Here is a 16,780-nt window from a genome sequence, read left to right on the forward strand (position 1 = left end):
CTGCTCCAACATGGACTGACATTCTGGCCTACTTTCAGCCGATGCGACTTGTCTGTCGCTGAACAGTCGCTTTTTATGTATTCAGCACCTATGTATAATGTTGTAAAAATGCTCTAGAAGCTAAAGTCGCAGAAATGTCACACATATTTGGCCTGCAACTTTCTGTGCGACAAATTCAGACAGGAAAAATCAGTATAAATCCTTAGAAAATTATCCCCCAGTGTCTCCATCTGCTGGCGGTATTGAATAAGCATTGCTGCACTGATGGGGTATGCATTAGACGAAAAAAAAGAAGAAAAAGAAGAATAATACGCCCAGAAAAGAGGCGAAAAGGAGAAAAACGTAAAAAAACGTGAAAAAAAAGTAAGAGGAAGAGAAGGGAAAAAAAGGTGGAAATGGGTTTAAAAGTGATTTCGGCGGAGAAATATATATATATATATATATATATATATATATATATATATATATACGCGCGCACACACACACATATATATAAACGTATTCTCCGTTGAGATATTGCAGCCGCTGCTGTGTCCAGGCCCAGGAGCCTTAGCACTGTGCTGTGATGTCACTCAATACCACTGACATCACTAGGTGTAAACAACATCTCTCCTTTGCTGTGTATGTGACTATGGAGCTGTTTGGTGATGTCGTCTATTATGGCCTTCATAGAAGCAACAGGAGATTGTTGCATCCATCTAGAACCCTCAGAACTACAGTGCTATGATGTCACTCACTTCCACAGGCCTTGCAGAGTGTAAACAACAACAACCCAGCTTTGTCGTGTATGTAACCATAGGGATTGTGATGTCACCTAGAACCTTCACAGCAGCGACAGCTTTATGAGGAGCATCAGCACTGCTCTGCCTGAGCAGAACCATCACCGCCATAGGTTGTCAAATAACCCGGATTTAACCCACACAGGTAAGTCCAATGGGGTGCAGGCATGTCCTCTATGCTTACAGCTTCCCGTGGGTGTTGGTTTGATACCGTTTGGGGACAGCCAAGGAGGCATCTGCAGGCAACAAAGGTAGGTGTGTGCTTGTGTGTGTGTTTCCTATGCAGATCCTAAGCCCAGTGTCACATGCAAGTAGGAGGAGTAAGAAGGGTTCCTGGCAAATCCGGGTTATGGATTGCATTTAAAAAGGCCCCGTGGGAGTGCAATGGGCCCCTGTCTTGCTGCTTAGCAATAATGGTATGGGTTTAGGTTCTGCTGTGTGTACTGGTGGTTGACTGCCCCCCAGCCCAGAGTGTGCATGGAAAATTGTCTGGCAGCCTCCCTGACAGCAAGCAGTGATAGTGCCCATGAAGGGGACCTTGTTGGGCCCGCCCCTTTCACGGTTATCGCTTCTCGGCCTTTTGGCTAAGATCAAGTGTAGTATCTGTTCTTATCAGTTTAATATCTGATACGTCCCCTATCTGGGGACCATATATTAAATGGATTTTTGAGAACGGGGGCCGATTTCGAAGCTTGCTTCCGTCGCCCTATGCATTGACCCGATATGGCAGTATCTTCGGGTACAGTGCACCACCCCCTTACAGGGTTAAAAAGAAAGATTCCTACTTTCATTGCTACCTGCTTGCTGGCTAGCCAGCTAGCCAGCCCTGTGGGCCTTGCTGCTGCTGCTGCTGCTGCTGCAGCCAAAAAACAAAAGGTGGTGCTGCTGCTGCTTCTGCTGCTTCTGCTTGTGTCTGGCCGCTGTTGGAGCGTCCAGGCACAGGACTTCTGCTGCTGCTGACTAAATGGCCTCCTTAATTGGATCATTTGAGTAGCCAGCACACCTGTGCAGGTAGGGCATGACATGATAGGCAGCTGCCTTGATAGCGGGTGGGTGCTGAATGTTCCTAATTGACAAAATAAGATTAATGCTTATGAAGAAATATAAAATCTCATCCCTTCCCCAATATCGCGCCACACCCCTACCCCTTAATTCCCTGGTTGAACTTGATGGACATATGTCTTTTTTCGACCGTACTAACTATGTAACTATGTAACATAACATGGGGGGGTCTCCTGGCTGTTCACACAGGTGTGTCATTGCTGTACATTGACCATGCATTGCTTCTGTGGTATTGCAAAGGCAAAGACAAATGCTTCCAGCCATCCATTGCACTAATGGATTGGTCATCAGCTGGCTGTCTATGTCCCGCATCAATATAGACCAAAGTACAGAGGGTTAGGCTATGCTATAGTGCACCTACCTGATGCATCAGAAGGTGCGAGGCCCTTGCTAAATTCTGTGCACAGACTTTGAGATCTATGCTTTAGACTGTATCTAAACCTGCTCCAACATGGACTGACATTCTGGCCTACTTTCAGCCGATGCGACTTGTCTGTCGCTGAACAGTCGCTTTTTATGTATTCAGCACCTATGTATAATGTTGTAAAAATGCTCTAGAAGCTAAAGTCGCAGAAATGTCACACATATTTGGCCTGCAACTTTCTGTGCGACAAATTCAGACAGGAAAAATCAGTATAAATCCTTAGAAAATTATCCCCCAGTGTCTCCATCTGCTGGCGGTATTGAATAAGCATTGCTGCACTGATGGGGTATGCATTAGACGAAAAAAAAGAAGAAAAAGAAGAATAATACGCCCAGAAAAGAGGCGAAAAGGAGAAAAACGTAAAAAAACGTGAAAAAAAAGTAAGAGGAAGAGAAGGGAAAAAAAGGTGGAAATGGGTTTAAAAGTGATTTCGGCGGAGAAATATATATATATATATATATATATATATATATATATATATATATATATACGCGCGCACACACACACATATATATAAACGTATTCTCCGTTGAGATATTGCAGCCGCTGCTGTGTCCAGGCCCAGGAGCCTTAGCACTGTGCTGTGATGTCACTCAATACCACTGACATCACTAGGTGTAAACAACATCTCTCCTTTGCTGTGTATGTGACTATGGAGCTGTTTGGTGATGTCGTCTATTATGGCCTTCATAGAAGCAACAGGAGATTGTTGCATCCATCTAGAACCCTCAGAACTACAGTGCTATGATGTCACTCACTTCCACAGGCCTTGCAGAGTGTAAACAACAACAACCCAGCTTTGTCGTGTATGTAACCATAGGGATTGTGATGTCACCTAGAACCTTCACAGCAGCGACAGCTTTATGAGGAGCATCAGCACTGCTCTGCCTGAGCAGAACCATCACCGCCATAGGTTGTCAAATAACCCGGATTTAACCCACACAGGTAAGTCCAATGGGGTGCAGGCATGTCCTCTATGCTTACAGCTTCCCGTGGGTGTTGGTTTGATACCGTTTGGGGACAGCCAAGGAGGCATCTGCAGGCAACAAAGGTAGGTGTGTGCTTGTGTGTGTGTTTCCTATGCAGATCCTAAGCCCAGTGTCACATGCAAGTAGGAGGAGTAAGAAGGGTTCCTGGCAAATCCGGGTTATGGATTGCATTTAAAAAGGCCCCGTGGGAGTGCAATGGGCCCCTGTCTTGCTGCTTAGCAATAATGGTATGGGTTTAGGTTCTGCTGTGTGTACTGGTGGTTGACTGCCCCCCAGCCCAGAGTGTGCATGGAAAATTGTCTGGCAGCCTCCCTGACAGCAAGCAGTGATAGTGCCCATGAAGGGGACCTTGTTGGGCCCGCCCCTTTCACGGTTATCGCTTCTCGGCCTTTTGGCTAAGATCAAGTGTAGTATCTGTTCTTATCAGTTTAATATCTGATACGTCCCCTATCTGGGGACCATATATTAAATGGATTTTTGAGAACGGGGGCCGATTTCGAAGCTTGCTTCCGTCGCCCTATGCATTGACCCGATATGGCAGTATCTTCGGGTACAGTGCACCACCCCCTTACAGGGTTAAAAAGAAAGATTCCTACTTTCATTGCTACCTGCTTGCTGGCTAGCCAGCTAGCCAGCCCTGTGGGCCTTGCTGCTGCTGCAGCCAAAAAACAAAAGGTGGTGCTGCTGCTGCTTCTTCTGCTTCTGCTTGTGTCTGGCCCCTGTTGGAGCGTCCAGGCACAGGACTTCTGCTGCTGCTGACTAAATGGCCTCCTTAATTGGATCATTTGAGTAGCCAGCACACCTGTGCAGGTAGGGCATGACATGATAGGCAGCTGCCTTGATAGCGGGTGGGTGCTGAATGTTCCTAATTGACAAAATAAGATTAATGCTTATGAAGAAATATAAAATCTCATCCCTTCCCCAATATCGCGCCACACCCCTACCCCTTAATTCCCTGGTTGAACTTGATGGACATATGTCTTTTTTCGACCGTACTAACTATGTAACTATGTAACATAACATGGGGGGGTCTCCTGGCTGTTCACACAGGTGTGTCATTGCTGTACATTGACCATGCATTGCTTCTGTGGTATTGCAAAGGCAAAGACAAATGCTTCCAGCCATCCATTGCACTAATGGATTGGTCATCAGCTGGCTGTCTATGTCCCGCATCAATATAGACCAAAGTACAGAGGGTTAGGCTATGCTATAGTGCACCTACCTGATGCATCAGAAGGTGCGAGGCCCTTGCTAAATTCTGTGCACAGACTTTGAGATCTATGCTTTAGACTGTATCTAAACCTGCTCCAACATGGACTGACATTCTGGCCTACTTTCAGCCGATGCGACTTGTCTGTCGCTGAACAGTCGCTTTTTATGTATTCAGCACCTATGTATAATGTTGTAAAAATGCTCTAGAAGCTAAAGTCGCAGAAATGTCACACATATTTGGCCTGCAACTTTCTGTGCGACAAATTCAGACAGGAAAAATCAGTATAAATCCTTAGAAAATTATCCCCCAGTGTCTCCATCTGCTGGCGGTATTGAATAAGCATTGCTGCACTGATGGGGTATGCATTAGACGAAAAAAAAGAAGAAAAAGAAGAATAATACGCCCAGAAAAGAGGCGAAAAGGAGAAAAACGTAAAAAAACGTGAAAAAAAAGTAAGAGGAAGAGAAGGGAAAAAAAGGTGGAAATGGGTTTAAAAGTGATTTCGGCGGAGAAATATATATATATATATATATATATATATATATATATATATATATACGCGCACACACACACATATATATAAACGTATTCTCCGTTGAGATATTGCAGCCGCTGCTGTGTCCAGGCCCAGGAGCCTTAGCACTGTGCTGTGATGTCACTCAATACCACTGACATCACTAGGTGTAAACAACATCTCTCCTTTGCTGTGTATGTGACTATGGAGCTGTTTGGTGATGTCGTCTATTATGGCCTTCATAGAAGCAACAGGAGATTGTTGCATCCATCTAGAACCCTCAGAACTACAGTGCTATGATGTCACTCACTTCCACAGGCCTTGCAGAGTGTAAACAACAACAACCCAGCTTTGTCGTGTATGTAACCATAGGGATTGTGATGTCACCTAGAACCTTCACAGCAGCGACAGCTTTATGAGGAGCATCAGCACTGCTCTGCCTGAGCAGAACCATCACCGCCATAGGTTGTCAAATAACCCGGATTTAACCCACACAGGTAAGTCCAATGGGGTGCAGGCATGTCCTCTATGCTTACAGCTTCCCGTGGGTGTTGGTTTGATACCGTTTGGGGACAGCCAAGGAGGCATCTGCAGGCAACAAAGGTAGGTGTGTGCTTGTGTGTGTGTTTCCTATGCAGATCCTAAGCCCAGTGTCACATGCAAGTAGGAGGAGTAAGAAGGGTTCCTGGCAAATCCGGGTTATGGATTGCATTTAAAAAGGCCCCGTGGGAGTGCAATGGGCCCCTGTCTTGCTGCTTAGCAATAATGGTATGGGTTTAGGTTCTGCTGTGTGTACTGGTGGTTGACTGCCCCCCAGCCCAGAGTGTGCATGGAAAATTGTCTGGCAGCCTCCCTGACAGCAAGCAGTGATAGTGCCCATGAAGGGGACCTTGTTGGGCCCGCCCCTTTCACGGTTATCGCTTCTCGGCCTTTTGGCTAAGATCAAGTGTAGTATCTGTTCTTATCAGTTTAATATCTGATACGTCCCCTATCTGGGGACCATATATTAAATGGATTTTTGAGAACGGGGGCCGATTTCGAAGCTTGCTTCCGTCGCCCTATGCATTGACCCGATATGGCAGTATCTTCGGGTACAGTGCACCACCCCCTTACAGGGTTAAAAAGAAAGATTCCTACTTTCATTGCTACCTGCTTGCTGGCTAGCCAGCTAGCCAGCCCTGTGGGCCTTGCTGCTGCTGCAGCCAAAAAACAAAAGGTGGTGCTGCTGCTGCTTCTTCTGCTTCTGCTTGTGTCTGGCCCCTGTTGGAGCGTCCAGGCACAGGACTTCTGCTGCTGCTGACTAAATGGCCTCCTTAATTGGATCATTTGAGTAGCCAGCACACCTGTGCAGGTAGGGCATGACATGATAGGCAGCTGCCTTGATAGCGGGTGGGTGCTGAATGTTCCTAATTGACAAAATAAGATTAATGCTTATGAAGAAATATAAAATCTCATCCCTTCCCCAATATCGCGCCACACCCCTACCCCTTAATTCCCTGGTTGAACTTGATGGACATATGTCTTTTTTCGACCGTACTAACTATGTAACTATGTAACATAACATGGGGGGGTCTCCTGGCTGTTCACACAGGTGTGTCATTGCTGTACATTGACCATGCATTGCTTCTGTGGTATTGCAAAGGCAAAGACAAATGCTTCCAGCCATCCATTGCACTAATGGATTGGTCATCAGCTGGCTGTCTATGTCCCGCATCAATATAGACCAAAGTACAGAGGGTTAGGCTATGCTATAGTGCACCTACCTGATGCATCAGAAGGTGCGAGGCCCTTGCTAAATTCTGTGCACAGACTTTGAGATCTATGCTTTAGACTGTATCTAAACCTGCTCCAACATGGACTGACATTCTGGCCTACTTTCAGCCGATGCGACTTGTCTGTCGCTGAACAGTCGCTTTTTATGTATTCAGCACCTATGTATAATGTTGTAAAAATGCTCTAGAAGCTAAAGTCGCAGAAATGTCACACATATTTGGCCTGCAACTTTCTGTGCGACAAATTCAGACAGGAAAAATCAGTATAAATCCTTAGAAAATTATCCCCCAGTGTCTCCATCTGCTGGCGGTATTGAATAAGCATTGCTGCACTGATGGGGTATGCATTAGACGAAAAAAAAGAAGAAAAAGAAGAATAATACGCCCAGAAAAGAGGCGAAAAGGAGAAAAACGTAAAAAAACGTGAAAAAAAAGTAAGAGGAAGAGAAGGGAAAAAAAGGTGGAAATGGGTTTAAAAGTGATTTCGGCGGAGAAATATATATATATATATATATATATATATATATATATATATATATATATACGCGCGCACACACACACATATATATAAACGTATTCTCCGTTGAGATATTGCAGCCGCTGCTGTGTCCAGGCCCAGGAGCCTTAGCACTGTGCTGTGATGTCACTCAATACCACTGACATCACTAGGTGTAAACAACATCTCTCCTTTGCTGTGTATGTGACTATGGAGCTGTTTGGTGATGTCGTCTATTATGGCCTTCATAGAAGCAACAGGAGATTGTTGCATCCATCTAGAACCCTCAGAACTACAGTGCTATGATGTCACTCACTTCCACAGGCCTTGCAGAGTGTAAACAACAACAACCCAGCTTTGTCGTGTATGTAACCATAGGGATTGTGATGTCACCTAGAACCTTCACAGCAGCGACAGCTTTATGAGGAGCATCAGCACTGCTCTGCCTGAGCAGAACCATCACCGCCATAGGTTGTCAAATAACCCGGATTTAACCCACACAGGTAAGTCCAATGGGGTGCAGGCATGTCCTCTATGCTTACAGCTTCCCGTGGGTGTTGGTTTGATACCGTTTGGGGACAGCCAAGGAGGCATCTGCAGGCAACAAAGGTAGGTGTGTGCTTGTGTGTGTGTTTCCTATGCAGATCCTAAGCCCAGTGTCACATGCAAGTAGGAGGAGTAAGAAGGGTTCCTGGCAAATCCGGGTTATGGATTGCATTTAAAAAGGCCCCGTGGGAGTGCAATGGGCCCCTGTCTTGCTGCTTAGCAATAATGGTATGGGTTTAGGTTCTGCTGTGTGTACTGGTGGTTGACTGCCCCCCAGCCCAGAGTGTGCATGGAAAATTGTCTGGCAGCCTCCCTGACAGCAAGCAGTGATAGTGCCCATGAAGGGGACCTTGTTGGGCCCGCCCCTTTCACGGTTATCGCTTCTCGGCCTTTTGGCTAAGATCAAGTGTAGTATCTGTTCTTATCAGTTTAATATCTGATACGTCCCCTATCTGGGGACCATATATTAAATGGATTTTTGAGAACGGGGGCCGATTTCGAAGCTTGCTTCCGTCGCCCTATGCATTGACCCGATATGGCAGTATCTTCGGGTACAGTGCACCACCCCCTTACAGGGTTAAAAAGAAAGATTCCTACTTTCATTGCTACCTGCTTGCTGGCTAGCCAGCTAGCCAGCCCTGTGGGCCTTGCTGCTGCTGCTGCTGCTGCTGCAGCCAAAAAACAAAAGGTGGTGCTGCTGCTGCTTCTGCTGCTTCTGCTTGTGTCTGGCCGCTGTTGGAGCGTCCAGGCACAGGACTTCTGCTGCTGCTGACTAAATGGCCTCCTTAATTGGATCATTTGAGTAGCCAGCACACCTGTGCAGGTAGGGCATGACATGATAGGCAGCTGCCTTGATAGCGGGTGGGTGCTGAATGTTCCTAATTGACAAAATAAGATTAATGCTTATGAAGAAATATAAAATCTCATCCCTTCCCCAATATCGCGCCACACCCCTACCCCTTAATTCCCTGGTTGAACTTGATGGACATATGTCTTTTTTCGACCGTACTAACTATGTAACTATGTAACATAACATGGGGGGGTCTCCTGGCTGTTCACACAGGTGTGTCATTGCTGTACATTGACCATGCATTGCTTCTGTGGTATTGCAAAGGCAAAGACAAATGCTTCCAGCCATCCATTGCACTAATGGATTGGTCATCAGCTGGCTGTCTATGTCCCGCATCAATATAGACCAAAGTACAGAGGGTTAGGCTATGCTATAGTGCACCTACCTGATGCATCAGAAGGTGCGAGGCCCTTGCTAAATTCTGTGCACAGACTTTGAGATCTATGCTTTAGACTGTATCTAAACCTGCTCCAACATGGACTGACATTCTGGCCTACTTTCAGCCGATGCGACTTGTCTGTCGCTGAACAGTCGCTTTTTATGTATTCAGCACCTATGTATAATGTTGTAAAAATGCTCTAGAAGCTAAAGTCGCAGAAATGTCACACATATTTGGCCTGCAACTTTCTGTGCGACAAATTCAGACAGGAAAAATCAGTATAAATCCTTAGAAAATTATCCCCCAGTGTCTCCATCTGCTGGCGGTATTGAATAAGCATTGCTGCACTGATGGGGTATGCATTAGACGAAAAAAAAGAAGAAAAAGAAGAATAATACGCCCAGAAAAGAGGCGAAAAGGAGAAAAACGTAAAAAAACGTGAAAAAAAAGTAAGAGGAAGAGAAGGGAAAAAAAGGTGGAAATGGGTTTAAAAGTGATTTCGGCGGAGAAATATATATATATATATATATATATATATATATATATATATACGCGCACACACACACATATATATAAACGTATTCTCCGTTGAGATATTGCAGCCGCTGCTGTGTCCAGGCCCAGGAGCCTTAGCACTGTGCTGTGATGTCACTCAATACCACTGACATCACTAGGTGTAAACAACATCTCTCCTTTGCTGTGTATGTGACTATGGAGCTGTTTGGTGATGTCGTCTATTATGGCCTTCATAGAAGCAACAGGAGATTGTTGCATCCATCTAGAACCCTCAGAACTACAGTGCTATGATGTCACTCACTTCCACAGGCCTTGCAGAGTGTAAACAACAACAACCCAGCTTTGTCGTGTATGTAACCATAGGGATTGTGATGTCACCTAGAACCTTCACAGCAGCGACAGCTTTATGAGGAGCATCAGCACTGCTCTGCCTGAGCAGAACCATCACCGCCATAGGTTGTCAAATAACCCGGATTTAACCCACACAGGTAAGTCCAATGGGGTGCAGGCATGTCCTCTATGCTTACAGCTTCCCGTGGGTGTTGGTTTGATACCGTTTGGGGACAGCCAAGGAGGCATCTGCAGGCAACAAAGGTAGGTGTGTGCTTGTGTGTGTGTTTCCTATGCAGATCCTAAGCCCAGTGTCACATGCAAGTAGGAGGAGTAAGAAGGGTTCCTGGCAAATCCGGGTTATGGATTGCATTTAAAAAGGCCCCGTGGGAGTGCAATGGGCCCCTGTCTTGCTGCTTAGCAATAATGGTATGGGTTTAGGTTCTGCTGTGTGTACTGGTGGTTGACTGCCCCCCAGCCCAGAGTGTGCATGGAAAATTGTCTGGCAGCCTCCCTGACAGCAAGCAGTGATAGTGCCCATGAAGGGGACCTTGTTGGGCCCGCCCCTTTCACGGTTATCGCTTCTCGGCCTTTTGGCTAAGATCAAGTGTAGTATCTGTTCTTATCAGTTTAATATCTGATACGTCCCCTATCTGGGGACCATATATTAAATGGATTTTTGAGAACGGGGGCCGATTTCGAAGCTTGCTTCCGTCGCCCTATGCATTGACCCGATATGGCAGTATCTTCGGGTACAGTGCACCACCCCCTTACAGGGTTAAAAAGAAAGATTCCTACTTTCATTGCTACCTGCTTGCTGGCTAGCCAGCTAGCCAGCCCTGTGGGCCTTGCTGCTGCTGCTGCTGCTGCTGCAGCCAAAAAACAAAAGGTGGTGCTGCTGCTGCTTCTGCTGCTTCTGCTTGTGTCTGGCCGCTGTTGGAGCGTCCAGGCACAGGACTTCTGCTGCTGCTGACTAAATGGCCTCCTTAATTGGATCATTTGAGTAGCCAGCACACCTGTGCAGGTAGGGCATGACATGATAGGCAGCTGCCTTGATAGCGGGTGGGTGCTGAATGTTCCTAATTGACAAAATAAGATTAATGCTTATGAAGAAATATAAAATCTCATCCCTTCCCCAATATCGCGCCACACCCCTACCCCTTAATTCCCTGGTTGAACTTGATGGACATATGTCTTTTTTCGACCGTACTAACTATGTAACTATGTAACATAACATGGGGGGGTCTCCTGGCTGTTCACACAGGTGTGTCATTGCTGTACATTGACCATGCATTGCTTCTGTGGTATTGCAAAGGCAAAGACAAATGCTTCCAGCCATCCATTGCACTAATGGATTGGTCATCAGCTGGCTGTCTATGTCCCGCATCAATATAGACCAAAGTACAGAGGGTTAGGCTATGCTATAGTGCACCTACCTGATGCATCAGAAGGTGCGAGGCCCTTGCTAAATTCTGTGCACAGACTTTGAGATCTATGCTTTAGACTGTATCTAAACCTGCTCCAACATGGACTGACATTCTGGCCTACTTTCAGCCGATGCGACTTGTCTGTCGCTGAACAGTCGCTTTTTATGTATTCAGCACCTATGTATAATGTTGTAAAAATGCTCTAGAAGCTAAAGTCGCAGAAATGTCACACATATTTGGCCTGCAACTTTCTGTGCGACAAATTCAGACAGGAAAAATCAGTATAAATCCTTAGAAAATTATCCCCCAGTGTCTCCATCTGCTGGCGGTATTGAATAAGCATTGCTGCACTGATGGGGTATGCATTAGACGAAAAAAAAGAAGAAAAAGAAGAATAATACGCCCAGAAAAGAGGCGAAAAGGAGAAAAACGTAAAAAAACGTGAAAAAAAAGTAAGAGGAAGAGAAGGGAAAAAAAGGTGGAAATGGGTTTAAAAGTGATTTCGGCGGAGAAATATATATATATATATATATATATATATATATATATATATACGCGCACACACACACATATATATAAACGTATTCTCCGTTGAGATATTGCAGCCGCTGCTGTGTCCAGGCCCAGGAGCCTTAGCACTGTGCTGTGATGTCACTCAATACCACTGACATCACTAGGTGTAAACAACATCTCTCCTTTGCTGTGTATGTGACTATGGAGCTGTTTGGTGATGTCGTCTATTATGGCCTTCATAGAAGCAACAGGAGATTGTTGCATCCATCTAGAACCCTCAGAACTACAGTGCTATGATGTCACTCACTTCCACAGGCCTTGCAGAGTGTAAACAACAACAACCCAGCTTTGTCGTGTATGTAACCATAGGGATTGTGATGTCACCTAGAACCTTCACAGCAGCGACAGCTTTATGAGGAGCATCAGCACTGCTCTGCCTGAGCAGAACCATCACCGCCATAGGTTGTCAAATAACCCGGATTTAACCCACACAGGTAAGTCCAATGGGGTGCAGGCATGTCCTCTATGCTTACAGCTTCCCGTGGGTGTTGGTTTGATACCGTTTGGGGACAGCCAAGGAGGCATCTGCAGGCAACAAAGGTAGGTGTGTGCTTGTGTGTGTGTTTCCTATGCAGATCCTAAGCCCAGTGTCACATGCAAGTAGGAGGAGTAAGAAGGGTTCCTGGCAAATCCGGGTTATGGATTGCATTTAAAAAGGCCCCGTGGGAGTGCAATGGGCCCCTGTCTTGCTGCTTAGCAATAATGGTATGGGTTTAGGTTCTGCTGTGTGTACTGGTGGTTGACTGCCCCCCAGCCCAGAGTGTGCATGGAAAATTGTCTGGCAGCCTCCCTGACAGCAAGCAGTGATAGTGCCCATGAAGGGGACCTTGTTGGGCCCGCCCCTTTCACGGTTATCGCTTCTCGGCCTTTTGGCTAAGATCAAGTGTAGTATCTGTTCTTATCAGTTTAATATCTGATACGTCCCCTATCTGGGGACCATATATTAAATGGATTTTTGAGAACGGGGGCCGATTTCGAAGCTTGCTTCCGTCGCCCTATGCATTGACCCGATATGGCAGTATCTTCGGGTACAGTGCACCACCCCCTTACAGGGTTAAAAAGAAAGATTCCTACTTTCATTGCTACCTGCTTGCTGGCTAGCCAGCTAGCCAGCCCTGTGGGCCTTGCTGCTGCTGCTGCTGCTGCTGCAGCCAAAAAACAAAAGGTGGTGCTGCTGCTGCTTCTGCTGCTTCTGCTTGTGTCTGGCCGCTGTTGGAGCGTCCAGGCACAGGACTTCTGCTGCTGCTGACTAAATGGCCTCCTTAATTGGATCATTTGAGTAGCCAGCACACCTGTGCAGGTAGGGCATGACATGATAGGCAGCTGCCTTGATAGCGGGTGGGTGCTGAATGTTCCTAATTGACAAAATAAGATTAATGCTTATGAAGAAATATAAAATCTCATCCCTTCCCCAATATCGCGCCACACCCCTACCCCTTAATTCCCTGGTTGAACTTGATGGACATATGTCTTTTTTCGACCGTACTAACTATGTAACTATGTAACATAACATGGGGGGGTCTCCTGGCTGTTCACACAGGTGTGTCATTGCTGTACATTGACCATGCATTGCTTCTGTGGTATTGCAAAGGCAAAGACAAATGCTTCCAGCCATCCATTGCACTAATGGATTGGTCATCAGCTGGCTGTCTATGTCCCGCATCAATATAGACCAAAGTACAGAGGGTTAGGCTATGCTATAGTGCACCTACCTGATGCATCAGAAGGTGCGAGGCCCTTGCTAAATTCTGTGCACAGACTTTGAGATCTATGCTTTAGACTGTATCTAAACCTGCTCCAACATGGACTGACATTCTGGCCTACTTTCAGCCGATGCGACTTGTCTGTCGCTGAACAGTCGCTTTTTATGTATTCAGCACCTATGTATAATGTTGTAAAAATGCTCTAGAAGCTAAAGTCGCAGAAATGTCACACATATTTGGCCTGCAACTTTCTGTGCGACAAATTCAGACAGGAAAAATCAGTATAAATCCTTAGAAAATTATCCCCCAGTGTCTCCATCTGCTGGCGGTATTGAATAAGCATTGCTGCACTGATGGGGTATGCATTAGACGAAAAAAAAGAAGAAAAAGAAGAATAATACGCCCAGAAAAGAGGCGAAAAGGAGAAAAACGTAAAAAAACGTGAAAAAAAAGTAAGAGGAAGAGAAGGGAAAAAAAGGTGGAAATGGGTTTAAAAGTGATTTCGGCGGAGAAATATATATATATATATATATATATATATATATATATATATATATATATACGCGCACACACACACATATATATAAACGTATTCTCCGTTGAGATATTGCAGCCGCTGCTGTGTCCAGGCCCAGGAGCCTTAGCACTGTGCTGTGATGTCACTCAATACCACTGACATCACTAGGTGTAAACAACATCTCTCCTTTGCTGTGTATGTGACTATGGAGCTGTTTGGTGATGTCGTCTATTATGGCCTTCATAGAAGCAACAGGAGATTGTTGCATCCATCTAGAACCCTCAGAACTACAGTGCTATGATGTCACTCACTTCCACAGGCCTTGCAGAGTGTAAACAACAACAACCCAGCTTTGTCGTGTATGTAACCATAGGGATTGTGATGTCACCTAGAACCTTCACAGCAGCGACAGCTTTATGAGGAGCATCAGCACTGCTCTGCCTGAGCAGAACCATCACCGCCATAGGTTGTCAAATAACCCGGATTTAACCCACACAGGTAAGTCCAATGGGGTGCAGGCATGTCCTCTATGCTTACAGCTTCCCGTGGGTGTTGGTTTGATACCGTTTGGGGACAGCCAAGGAGGCATCTGCAGGCAACAAAGGTAGGTGTGTGCTTGTGTGTGTGTTTCCTATGCAGATCCTAAGCCCAGTGTCACATGCAAGTAGGAGGAGTAAGAAGGGTTCCTGGCAAATCCGGGTTATGGATTGCATTTAAAAAGGCCCCGTGGGAGTGCAATGGGCCCCTGTCTTGCTGCTTAGCAATAATGGTATGGGTTTAGGTTCTGCTGTGTGTACTGGTGGTTGACTGCCCCCCAGCCCAGAGTGTGCATGGAAAATTGTCTGGCAGCCTCCCTGACAGCAAGCAGTGATAGTGCCCATGAAGGGGACCTTGTTGGGCCCGCCCCTTTCACGGTTATCGCTTCTCGGCCTTTTGGCTAAGATCAAGTGTAGTATCTGTTCTTATCAGTTTAATATCTGATACGTCCCCTATCTGGGGACCATATATTAAATGGATTTTTGAGAACGGGGGCCGATTTCGAAGCTTGCTTCCGTCGCCCTATGCATTGACCCGATATGGCAGTATCTTCGGGTACAGTGCACCACCCCCTTACAGGGTTAAAAAGAAAGATTCCTACTTTCATTGCTACCTGCTTGCTGGCTAGCCAGCTAGCCAGCCCTGTGGGCCTTGCTGCTGCTGCTGCTGCTGCTGCAGCCAAAAAACAAAAGGTGGTGCTGCTGCTGCTTCTGCTGCTTCTGCTTGTGTCTGGCCGCTGTTGGAGCGTCCAGGCACAGGACTTCTGCTGCTGCTGACTAAATGGCCTCCTTAATTGGATCATTTGAGTAGCCAGCACACCTGTGCAGGTAGGGCATGACATGATAGGCAGCTGCCTTGATAGCGGGTGGGTGCTGAATGTTCCTAATTGACAAAATAAGATTAATGCTTATGAAGAAATATAAAATCTCATCCCTTCCCCAATATCGCGCCACACCCCTACCCCTTAATTCCCTGGTTGAACTTGATGGACATATGTCTTTTTTCGACCGTACTAACTATGTAACTATGTAACATAACATGGGGGGGTCTCCTGGCTGTTCACACAGGTGTGTCATTGCTGTACATTGACCATGCATTGCTTCTGTGGTATTGCAAAGGCAAAGACAAATGCTTCCAGCCATCCATTGCACTAATGGATTGGTCATCAGCTGGCTGTCTATGTCCCGCATCAATATAGACCAAAGTACAGAGGGTTAGGCTATGCTATAGTGCACCTACCTGATGCATCAGAAGGTGCGAGGCCCTTGCTAAATTCTGTGCACAGACTTTGAGATCTATGCTTTAGACTGTATCTAAACCTGCTCCAACATGGACTGACATTCTGGCCTACTTTCAGCCGATGCGACTTGTCTGTCGCTGAACAGTCGCTTTTTATGTATTCAGCACCTATGTATAATGTTGTAAAAATGCTCTAGAAGCTAAAGTCGCAGAAATGTCACACATATTTGGCCTGCAACTTTCTGTGCGACAAATTCAGACAGGAAAAATCAGTATAAATCCTTAGAAAATTATCCCCCAGTGTCTCCATCTGCTGGCGGTATTGAATAAGCATTGCTGCACTGATGGGGTATGCATTAGACGAAAAAAAAGAAGAAAAAGAAGAATAATACGCCCAGAAAAGAGGCGAAAAGGAGAAAAACGTAAAAAAACGTGAAAAAAAAGTAAGAGGAAGAGAAGGGAAAAAAAGGTGGAAATGGGTTTAAAAGTGATTTCGGCGGAGAAATATATATATATATATATATATATATATACGCGCACACACACACATATATATAAACGTATTCTCCGTTGAGATATTGCAGCCGCTGCTGTGTCCAGGCCCAGGAGCCTTAGCACTGTGCTGTGATGTCACTCAATACCACTGACATCACTAGGTGTAAACAACATCTCTCCTTTGCTGTGTATGTGACTATGGAGCTGTTTGGTGATGTCGTCTATTATGGCCTTCATAGAAGCAACAGGAGATTGTTGCATCCATCTAGAACCCTCAGAACTACAGTGCTATGATGTCACTCACTTCCACAGGCCTTGCAGAGTGTAAACAACAACAACCCAGCTTTGTCGTGTATGTAACCATAGGGATTGTGATGTCACCTAGAACCTTCACAGCAGCGACAGCTTTATGAGGAGCA

At 45.8% G+C, this 16,780-nt stretch overlaps 7 non-coding genes across 7 annotated transcripts; all 7 read left to right on the forward strand.

The window, feature by feature from the left end:
- Window positions 1–1,343: 1,343 nt before the first annotated feature.
- On the forward strand, window positions 1,344–1,534 carry LOC130317039 (U2 spliceosomal RNA). The gene has a single exon (XR_008864229.1). It is a non-coding gene; the product is annotated as a U2 spliceosomal RNA (small nuclear RNA).
- Window positions 1,535–3,629: 2,095 nt separating this feature from the next.
- LOC130317041 (U2 spliceosomal RNA) lies at window positions 3,630–3,820 on the forward strand. Its single transcript, XR_008864231.1, has one exon. It is a non-coding gene; the product is annotated as a U2 spliceosomal RNA (small nuclear RNA).
- A 2,077-nt stretch (window positions 3,821–5,897) lies between these two features.
- On the forward strand, window positions 5,898–6,088 carry LOC130317042 (U2 spliceosomal RNA). Its single transcript, XR_008864232.1, has one exon. It is a non-coding gene; the product is annotated as a U2 spliceosomal RNA (small nuclear RNA).
- A 2,083-nt stretch (window positions 6,089–8,171) lies between these two features.
- Window positions 8,172–8,362, forward strand: LOC130317044 (U2 spliceosomal RNA). Its single transcript, XR_008864233.1, has one exon. It is a non-coding gene; the product is annotated as a U2 spliceosomal RNA (small nuclear RNA).
- A 2,085-nt stretch (window positions 8,363–10,447) lies between these two features.
- On the forward strand, window positions 10,448–10,638 carry LOC130317045 (U2 spliceosomal RNA). Its single transcript, XR_008864234.1, has one exon. It is a non-coding gene; the product is annotated as a U2 spliceosomal RNA (small nuclear RNA).
- Window positions 10,639–12,723: 2,085 nt separating this feature from the next.
- LOC130317046 (U2 spliceosomal RNA) lies at window positions 12,724–12,914 on the forward strand. The gene has a single exon (XR_008864235.1). It is a non-coding gene; the product is annotated as a U2 spliceosomal RNA (small nuclear RNA).
- A 2,093-nt stretch (window positions 12,915–15,007) lies between these two features.
- On the forward strand, window positions 15,008–15,198 carry LOC130316829 (U2 spliceosomal RNA). Its single transcript, XR_008864042.1, has one exon. It is a non-coding gene; the product is annotated as a U2 spliceosomal RNA (small nuclear RNA).
- The last annotated feature ends 1,582 nt before the right edge of the window (window positions 15,199–16,780 follow it).

Source organism: Hyla sarda, unplaced genomic scaffold (assembly GCF_029499605.1).
Source record: "Hyla sarda isolate aHylSar1 unplaced genomic scaffold, aHylSar1.hap1 scaffold_197, whole genome shotgun sequence".
Lineage (NCBI taxonomy): Eukaryota > Metazoa > Chordata > Amphibia > Anura > Hylidae > Hyla > Hyla sarda.